Genomic DNA, 9,093 nt, shown 5'->3' on the forward strand with positions numbered 1-9,093 from the left:
CCCAGCAGCTCTGGGAACGGGCCATGGAAGCAGCTCAATGGGTAGCCGGACTATGGATGTGATGGGTGTGGGGCTATGGCCGAGCAGGGTGGAGGTGAGGCAGGCCCAGCAGCCCGAGGCACAGAGGACCAGGGCGAGGTCAGGAGCCCCAGTCAAGAGAAAGAGGAAGGACCCAGGAGGAGGGGTGGATGTGGGTCGCTTCCTGGACAGAATCAGGGAGTGGAGGAGCCCCAGGGAGTGGCCTCAGCAGTGGGGGTCGACATAGAGGCCAGCCCAAGAAGAGATGAAGCACACGACTGCACCAGCTACCCTTACTGCTATAGTGGAATGTTTATCACGTCCGAAACTCCTGTTGAAACTTAATCCCCAGTGCCACAGTATTGGGAGGTGGGCCTTTAAGAGGTGATTGGGAAAGGAGGTCTCTGCCCTTATGAAAGGATTGGTCCACTCATGGATTAACAGATTAATGGGTTAGTAGATGAATGGGTTTTCACTGGAGTGGGATTGGTGGCTTTATAATAAAAGGGAGAGAGACCTGAGCTGGCCTGCCTGGGAACTCTGCAGAGGCCCTGCCCCAGGAAGGCCCTCAGCAGATGTGGCCCCTCGACTTGGGACTTCTCAGCTGCCGTAACTATAAGAAATACATTCTTTCTCTTTATAAATTACCCAGTTTCACATATTGTATTATAAGCAACACAAAACACACTAAGACAATTACCAAAACCCCAGACATCCGGCTTTGTCGCATCGTGGCCACCAAGACCCTTTCTTTCAGCGGTATAACTGTGTATATAAACACGGCCCCCACTAGCACATGAAAAGGAAACCGGGTGGTGGGGAAGTTACATTTTTAAGTTGTCTAAACACTTACAAAGTGAGAGCTATTTAAGATTTTTATGAGTAACCAGAAATTTTCACGAAGCACTTCGTGTTATGCAGGGGAAGAGAAAGCTGGGAAGACTAGCATTTATTTAGTGCCTACTATGTGCCTTCTCCAACCGGTGGGAAGTGACGGCCTGTCTCCTCCTTGCCAGTTCTCAGCCTCTCTGAATGAGACAGCTTGGTGGGCCCATGGGGACAGCCACTGGGGAAGCTCTGCCCAGAGACACAACCCCCACTGGGCCCGGGGTGGAGGTGCCATCTTGGTGGCATCCCTCATTGAACTGCCTACTGAGCCCCAGGAGAGCCGAGCCTGGGGAGTGGAGGTAGAGGAAGCAAAAAAGCAGCAGGAGGCCAGGAAGCCTATGTGAGCCCACCTGGGGGACCCAGAGTCATGCTCCTGCTGCTGCCCTCATTCCTAATCCACGGAGGCCCCTGATATCAGCCCTGATGGCTGGCAAGGGCTACTTGGGAGGGAAGAGAAAGGGTAGCTGGGGGAGGTAGAAATGGGGCCTGAAGAAGAGTCACGGCTGGGCGCAGTGGCTCATGCCTGTAATCCCAGTACTTTGGGAGGCCCAGGCAGGCGGATCATTTGAGGTCAGGAGTTTGAGACCAGCTTGACCTACGTAGTGAAACCCCATCTCTACCAAAATACAAAAATTAGCTGGGCGTGGTGGCGGGTGCCTGTAATCCCAGCTACTTGTAAGGCTGAGGCAAGAGAATTGCTTAAACCCAGGAGGCAGAGGTTGCAGTGAGCCGAGATCGCTCCACTTTACTCCAGCCTGGGTGACAGAGCAAGACTCCCTCTCTCAAAAAAAAAAAAAAGAGTCACACCAGGAGAGGAGAGGCCGAGCCACTGGGAGGGCTAACCCTGGTCAGGCCGGCTCCTGAGTGGACGGTCCCTGGCTCTGCAGAGCTGGGGAGAACCATGCTGAGTCCCAGCCCTGGAAGATGGGGGAGAGTATCAGTGGCCTTGTAAGGAGGTCACCATCTGCCCTGCCTCCCTGGGTGCCTGGCTCCTGAAACTCTTCTAATCACCTCCTCAGTTTCTCAGGTTTTAGCCCAGCAAACATTCAGAGAGTTTCCTGGAGGAAATTAGAAAGAAGAAAGCAAAGAAGTAGAGATGGTTTACCAGGCACAATCTGGCTGACAGCTAAGGGCACAAGGCCCAGCCCGTGGGATGGTGGACACTGTGTCCTGCTCCCTCCACACCCCCAACCCTGACCAGGCTGCACATGTGAAAGTCACCCCATGGAGAGGTGGGTTCCATGGCAATCCCAGCATCTGGTGTGCTCCTCGGGGCCTGGCATCCTGCCACAGAGGCTGTGGTCACACGGGAGTGCTTCTTGGCCACAGGCAGGAAGGCGAGCCCACAACCGTGTACCTGTGGCACCTGGACAAGGTCTGCTGGGGTCCCCTGCCAGTGGAGTGCTGCCTTCTTGGGACAACGGCTGGACCTGGAGGCAAAGGAAGTTCCTCTCTGAGCACAGGGGGGCCACAACTCAGGTACAAGAAATTGATAGACAGAATAGTTGCCACCTGTGGATTTCAGGAAGTGCCTCAAAGGGACCAGCATGCTCCTCTTCCTGCCCTTTCCTCCTTTGCTGGCCAGAGGCAGACAGGAGTGATGGCTGCCACCCTGGACCGTGAGGTGGGAGCCACGTTATGAGAATGGCAGAGCAACGAGATAGGCATGGCACCACCAATCCCAGCCCTGGACTTCCCATGGTAAGGGAGAGAGAAACGTCTTACAGGAGCCACTGTCATTCTCGTGCAGCAAACCTGATCCTAACACGCAGCACCACGACCCCGCCTCCTCCTCTCCCTTCCCTCCCAGTGCTGACGAAGACCTACCTTGCAGAGAGGATAGAGGAGGGACACAGAGGCCGCTGGAGGTGATTTGAAAAGGATGAGGACACCCGAGAACAAGGCAATGAAGGTGACCAGGACAGAGGAGTGAGGATAGAGCCTGGAGAGGACTCATTAGTGCAGGGCTGATGGGCAGAGCCTTCTCAGGAGCGTGGCCAGAAGAACCTGACAGCCATGATTTGGGCCTGCACACTATCCCAGGGACCCCCCAACTCAGTCCTCCCCAGTGGGCTGAGGGCCCTCCCTCCCCATACTCAGCAATACTCCAGAGCCCATTCCCCATGGAGGCCCAATCCCCTTCCCGGACGAGGCAGCTGGTGGTGTGTGGGTGCTGGTCTGGTGAGAGAGGGACTCCTTGGAGACTGAGGCCATGGGGGAGGGAGTGCCTGTCCAGACTTGTAGGTTTGTCCCAAATGTAGACCCCAGGTCTGGAGGTGAACACAGCCCCACCTGATTCCTGAGAAGCCACGCTATCTATGCAGCCCGCTTCTTAGAATTGGACTTCCTCTCCACCCCTCGAACTCAGTGCAGTCAACGCCTACTGAGCTCCTACCGAGTACACTACACGGACGTGGGTTCAGGTGCTAAGGAAATAAACAAGGCTCCACAGTGCAGTCCCCAGGGCGCAGTGCCCTGACAGGCTGCCCCAAGGCTGTGGTGTGCTGGGAAATGGTTCACACCCAGCTCTCTGAAGGAGAACACCTGGTTTGTGGCATTTGTAGGTTTGTAATGTTTCATGATCTAAATCTTCCACCCTGGCCCATTGCAAGTTTGTAAACACAGAGTTCTTGAAGTCAGGAAGGCCCTGGCTTGGCTCCCAGGCCCAGCTCCAGCACCCCACTGCCAGGGGCTGCTCACCTCCTGTGCCAGGTCCTCACCCACCACCAGCAGGTCTCGGCCCTGGGCCTCATAGGTTCCCGGCCTTCCCCTGCTTGGGCCCTGGGTTTGGCTCTGGAGCTGACAGCCCGTGCCTTGACTGTGGCAGGTGGGCTGTGGCTGCCAGGTCAGGAAGAATCAGTGGACAGTTGGTCACAAGCACCCTGGCCCCGAATATTGAAATGCTCATATTCTCCAACTCCTCCAACCGCTACCCCACCCCTCCAGGCCTTTTCCTACTCTCTAACGGCTTCGCTTCACCCCAAGGTCTCCTCCTCCTCAGAAGTGGCCATTCCCCAGCATTTGGAGCCCAGGACCCCTACCAGCCCTGAAGCATTTGCCTCCCAGGCTCCCCCGAACCTTGCTCCCCTACTGCCACCCCCTGCCTGTCCCAGAGGAGGTCTCATAGACACTTGCTGCGTGCTGCTCCAGGGAGGCTGCGGTGCTCCTGCCAGCTCTCCGGTGGCTGCCACAACTGCTGTCTTCAGGAGGAGGAATGGCCCCCTTAGCTGCCCTGCCTCTGCTGTCTCAGCCCCAGCATCCTGGCATCATCTGCTCCACCTCCAGGCAAGTCAGAGCCAGGCTTGCCATCTGCCTGGCAGCCTGGGGCACTGTGCCTTTATGGCCCCGGGTAGGATGTGGATCTGGGCCCCAGCCCCTGGGCGCCAAGGTGCCAACCCTGCAGGGGAGTTGCTTAATGACCTTCGTGAGCAGTAATTACACCCCAGGGCCCTCTCTTAATAACCACGTATTCTCCCTGTCAATGTGCCTTAATTGAAAATGAGTAGGCGATACAAGTTGCTGTGAAGTTGGCTGGCAAGCCCTTAACGTGATATTAATTGTAGTAATTAGTAGTCACTTTGTGTTGGAGTCATCTATAAATAGGGGGTCCATTAGTTTAGCAAAAGAGCATGATTTAAAATGCAAATAAAAGCCCAATTAGACAGATAAATCGCTTGTCTTTTCCAGCAAATTATCATCTTCCAGAAGGACAGCAGCCACTTTGGGGCTGCATTGCTCAGTTCAGGGACTCTGAATGCTTTATACCACCTGAGTGGCCCATCTGATACACTGTCCCTTTAAACGGGTTTGCTCCAAGCTTCCTCAGGAGGCTGTCACTCCTGAGCAGTCCCTATAGACTCTTATTTTATTGGCACAACAGGTGGTCAGGGCCCCAAGTAGCTCCTCCCCCTGCATGCTGATTGGTCCCCTTTGGTGACACAGAAGCACATTTTAAAGGAATAGTAGCACAGTGCATAGGGCACTGGGAGAATGCATTGGGGGTAGGAGGGGTCTACTCTTTGAATTTGGCTCTGCACGGTCCAGACAGAGTGAATCACCAATGCTATGTGTTGTCCTGTGACCCAAAAAAGTTAAAAATAGACTCACACCATTGTTGTGGGGCTGGACAACTTACTTTCCACTTCTTTCTCTCTTCTACAAAAACTACTTATGGTGGTTGCAGAGATTTCTCTCTCTCTGTCATACACACACACACACACACACACACACACAGTATTTCTCATAGGCTTTGGGCAAACATTTCACAACTAATGTGGCAGCTAGGGAGGTGTTAAGAGGGCACAGCTTCAAGGCCAGAGAGGAGATTTCTAGTTCAGCCTTCCTTTGACTAGAGCTTCACCTGTTACCCAACACTTTCTCCCAGGGCTGAGAAGTTTCAAACGTCTCAATTAAAGAGGCTGTTGAGATGTGCCTGGGGACATGGGTGAGAGTTCTTTCCTCTCTGGCTTGTTGAGCTTCTGGAGACCTGATGTTCAGGGCTCAGCTCAAAGCCCTTCCTGTCCCCTCCTTCAGCCTGCCACACACCCTCCCCACAAGCCCTTCACTCCTTTGTGGCCAACTGAGGCTGGCCCTCAGACAGCATTTGCATTTTAATAAGAGCAAAAGTCAAAAGATAAAACAGCTATTCCTAAACACAGGGAACACTAACAATTGTCTATTCCAGCAGGAATTTCACCCTTGTCCAAAAAATGAGGAGAACACAGGAAACTTGAAAGTATTACCCTTGATTATATTATCCTTTTATGATTCAATGTTTGCAGCAGGTGGTAGTACTTGCTATTTTTAATGTCCTATTTGACAAAATAAAATATTGGCAACCCTGTGTTGGTCCCAAAAATATTTTTTGGAAATTTTGCCAGGGTATGAAATTCAAATGTCTGGAGCTGCTGAGCTAGAAGACTGAATCAGGGACTTGAGGCGGGTGAGTCACAGCTGCCTGTGTGTGCAGGAGTGTGTGTGAGTGCACACACGTGGTATTGGCTGGTGAAATAGGGACACTCATCGTGGGAGATTTCCCTGTCTTTGAATTAGCACAGGAAGACAGGTAGATCACGGAGGAAGAACTGGAAGGAGGCTGGGGTGCTGTCCCCTCCAATCTTCCCATATTCCAGATGAGGAAACAGGCCCAGGCCACACGGTGAGTTAGTGGTCAAGGCACAAGCCATCACACACTGAGGGCACCTCCTGCTGTCCCCAACTGACCCTGGCCAATGTGTTGGTCCCTAAAGCAAGCATTGGATTAGATGTCATAGGTTCTATGGAGGCTGCCTTGACCTGCTGAATCTCTAGTTGTTCCACAGCAGAGGACATCTGTTTACTCCCAGAATGTGGAAAACAGCCTTGCTGACAATCAGACCAAGAAATTCCCAAAGAAACAAAGACAGTGCTCAAGACAGCACATTAGAGAAGAGTGCTCCAGGGTCACAAAATGACTGACCAGCCTCTTTGAGTGACCAGTGCTTCTCCACCAGTGACAATCTAGCCCTATTTTAATCCTCCTACCTCCTGTATAAAAATTAAGTTCCCTATCACCAAATTGCCCCACTTCTTGGAAGCACCCAACCCCAGACTAGACTCTGCTTCCTCACCCTCTCCCTAAAGTCACCCAGCACCAACCCCAACCCTGGAAGAGGTCCCTTTCGTAACTCTCCTTTTGAAATGCTTGGGAAGTTCTCCAGGGTGCATTCTCCCTTGCTACAGCAAGCTAAATAAATCCTAGGGGTGTGTTCCTGGTGGTTTTTTGTTGTTGGGCTTTGAACAGTCAACAAATATTTGAACCACAGTATTCCGTGCAATGTGGTGATGAAGAAAAACAACAGTGATCAAAACAATGTGGTCTGTATCAATGGATAGACACAGAGACCAATGGACTAGAACTGAGAGTCTAGAAATAAAACCATGTGTCTCCCATCAACTGATTTTCAACAAGGGTGCTAAGACCATTCAGTGGAGAATAGTCTTTAACAAATAGTGCTGGGACAGCTGGTTAGCTATAAGCAAAAGAATGAAGTTGGACCCTTACCTCACACCATAAACAAAAGTTAACTCAAAATTAATCAAAGCCCTAAATGTAAGAACTAAGACTATAAAACTTAAAAGAAAACATAGGGAGAATTTTCATGACCTCAGATTTGGCAATAGATCCATAGATATGACACCATAATCATGAGCAACAAAAGACAAATCTGAATTTATAAAAATTAAAAATTTGTGTGTTTCAAAGACATTATCAAGAAAGTAAAAATACAACCCACAGAATGGGAGAAAATAGGCCAGGTGCGGTGGCTCACGCCTGTAACCCCAGCACTTTGGGAGGCCGAGGCTGGTGGATCACTTGAGGTCAGGAGTTTGAGACCAGCCTGGCCAACATGGTGAAATCTTCTCTTTACTAAAAATACAAAAATTAGCCGGGTGTGGTGGCACACACCTGTAATCCCAGCTACTCAGGAGACTGAGGCAGGAGAATTGTTTGAACCCAGGAGGTGGTTCAAACAGTTGCAATGAGTTGCAGTGAGTTGAGATTGCACCACTGTACTCCAGCCTGGGCAACAGAAAAAAAAAAAAAAAAAAAAAAGGAAGGAAAAGAAGAAAAAAAAATATTTGCAAGTTATATATCTGGTAAGAGACTTGTATCTAAAGAACTCTCACAAATCAATAATAAAAAGGCAAAAAAAAAAAAACCCAAAAATGGGCAAAAGGTCTGCTTAGACATTTCTCCGATGAAGATATACAAATGGCCAATAAGCACATGAAAAGGTATTTGACATCATTAGTCATCAGGGAAATGTAAATCCAAACAAGGAGACACCACTTTACACCTGCTAGGATGACTGGTATCAAAAAGTCATATAACAAGTGTTGGTGAGGATGTGAAAAGGATCCGAATCTGCCTGTACTACCTCCTTAGAAAGCAGTCACAGTTCCTCACATGATTAAAGATTAGAGTTACCATATGACCCAGCAATTCCACTCATAGGTATATACCCAGGAGAAATGAAACATGTGCCTACACAGAAACTTACACGTGAATGTTTATAGCTGCATTGGTTGTAACAGCTAAAAGGTGGAAACAACCCCAATGTGTAACTGACGAGTAGATAAAGAAAATGTGGTCATCCACACAGTGGAACACGTACACGCAAGTCTTGTGTGGATGTGTGTTTTCATTTCCCTTGGATAAATTGCTAGGAGTGGAATTGCTGGGTCATATGGTGAATTTATGTTTAACTTTGTAAAAAATGACTGCGCCACTCTCCGAAGTCTCACTGTTTTACATTCCCTGGGGAAGTGACATTTAAGCTGAGACCAAACAGATGAGAAGGAGCCAGTCATGCAATGAATGGGGGAGAGGTTCCTGGGGCAGACAGGGAGCAACAGCTTGTGTGAAGGTCTGAGGCCGGGAAAGGGGGAAAGATTCGTTGGCTAGAGGAGCTGACTCTGTTAGAAGAAATTGGTAATTTTTTTTTCTCTTTTTTTTTCGAGACAGAGTTTCACTCTTGTGCCAGGCTGGAGTACGATGGCGTGATCTCGGCTCACTGCAACCTCCACTTCCTGGGTTCAAGTGATTCTCTTTCCTCAGCCCTCAGCCTCCCGAGTAGCTGGTATTATAGGCAACCACCGCCATGCCCTGCTAATTTTTTGTATTTTTAGTAGAGATGGGGTTTCACCATGTTGGCCAGGCTGGTCTTGAACTCCTGACCTCAAGTGATCCACCTGCCTCGGCCTTCCAAAGTGCTAGGATTACAGGCCTGAGTCCCCATGCCCTGCCCTGTAAGATTTTTTATACTGAGCCACCTGCAAGAATATGAAAATGAGTCTGTGGAAGAGAATGAGGTCCCCAGGGAAGGGCAGTCTGAGCACTGGGCTGTGTGCTGATGAACATGAGAGACTAGGAATGCGTGTGACCTGGAGGGAGGTTGACCACACTGGGCACAGCTGGAGGAGACAGCACCAACTTCCCAGTGAGGCTGCTCTGGGCTTGAATTCCAGCTCAGCCTCTGGGATGTTGGGCGAGATTCTTAACCTCCCTGAACCTCAGTCTCCTCAGATGTAAAATGGGAACCAACTTCACCCTGTCATGAGATGGTGAAGAACCGAGGACTTGCAATATGTATGTCATATCAAGACTCTGGCCTGAAGGGGCCAGATGCCACAGTCCAGGGCAGC

The 9,093-nt window shown here is 50.4% G+C and overlaps 1 long non-coding RNA gene across 1 annotated transcript; it reads left to right on the top strand.

Annotated features, from left to right (window-relative positions):
• Positions 1 to 1,641: 1,641 nt before the first annotated feature.
• LOC108585424 lies at positions 1,642 to 5,749 on the top strand. The gene is made up of 2 exons (XR_001901718.2): positions 1,642 to 2,138; positions 2,236 to 5,749. It is a non-coding gene; the product is annotated as an uncharacterized LOC108585424 (long non-coding RNA).
• The last annotated feature ends 3,344 nt before the right edge of the window (positions 5,750 to 9,093 follow it).

The sequence above is a fragment of the Papio anubis genome, chromosome 6, assembly GCF_008728515.1.
Source record: "Papio anubis isolate 15944 chromosome 6, Panubis1.0, whole genome shotgun sequence".
NCBI lineage: Eukaryota > Metazoa > Chordata > Mammalia > Primates > Cercopithecidae > Papio > Papio anubis.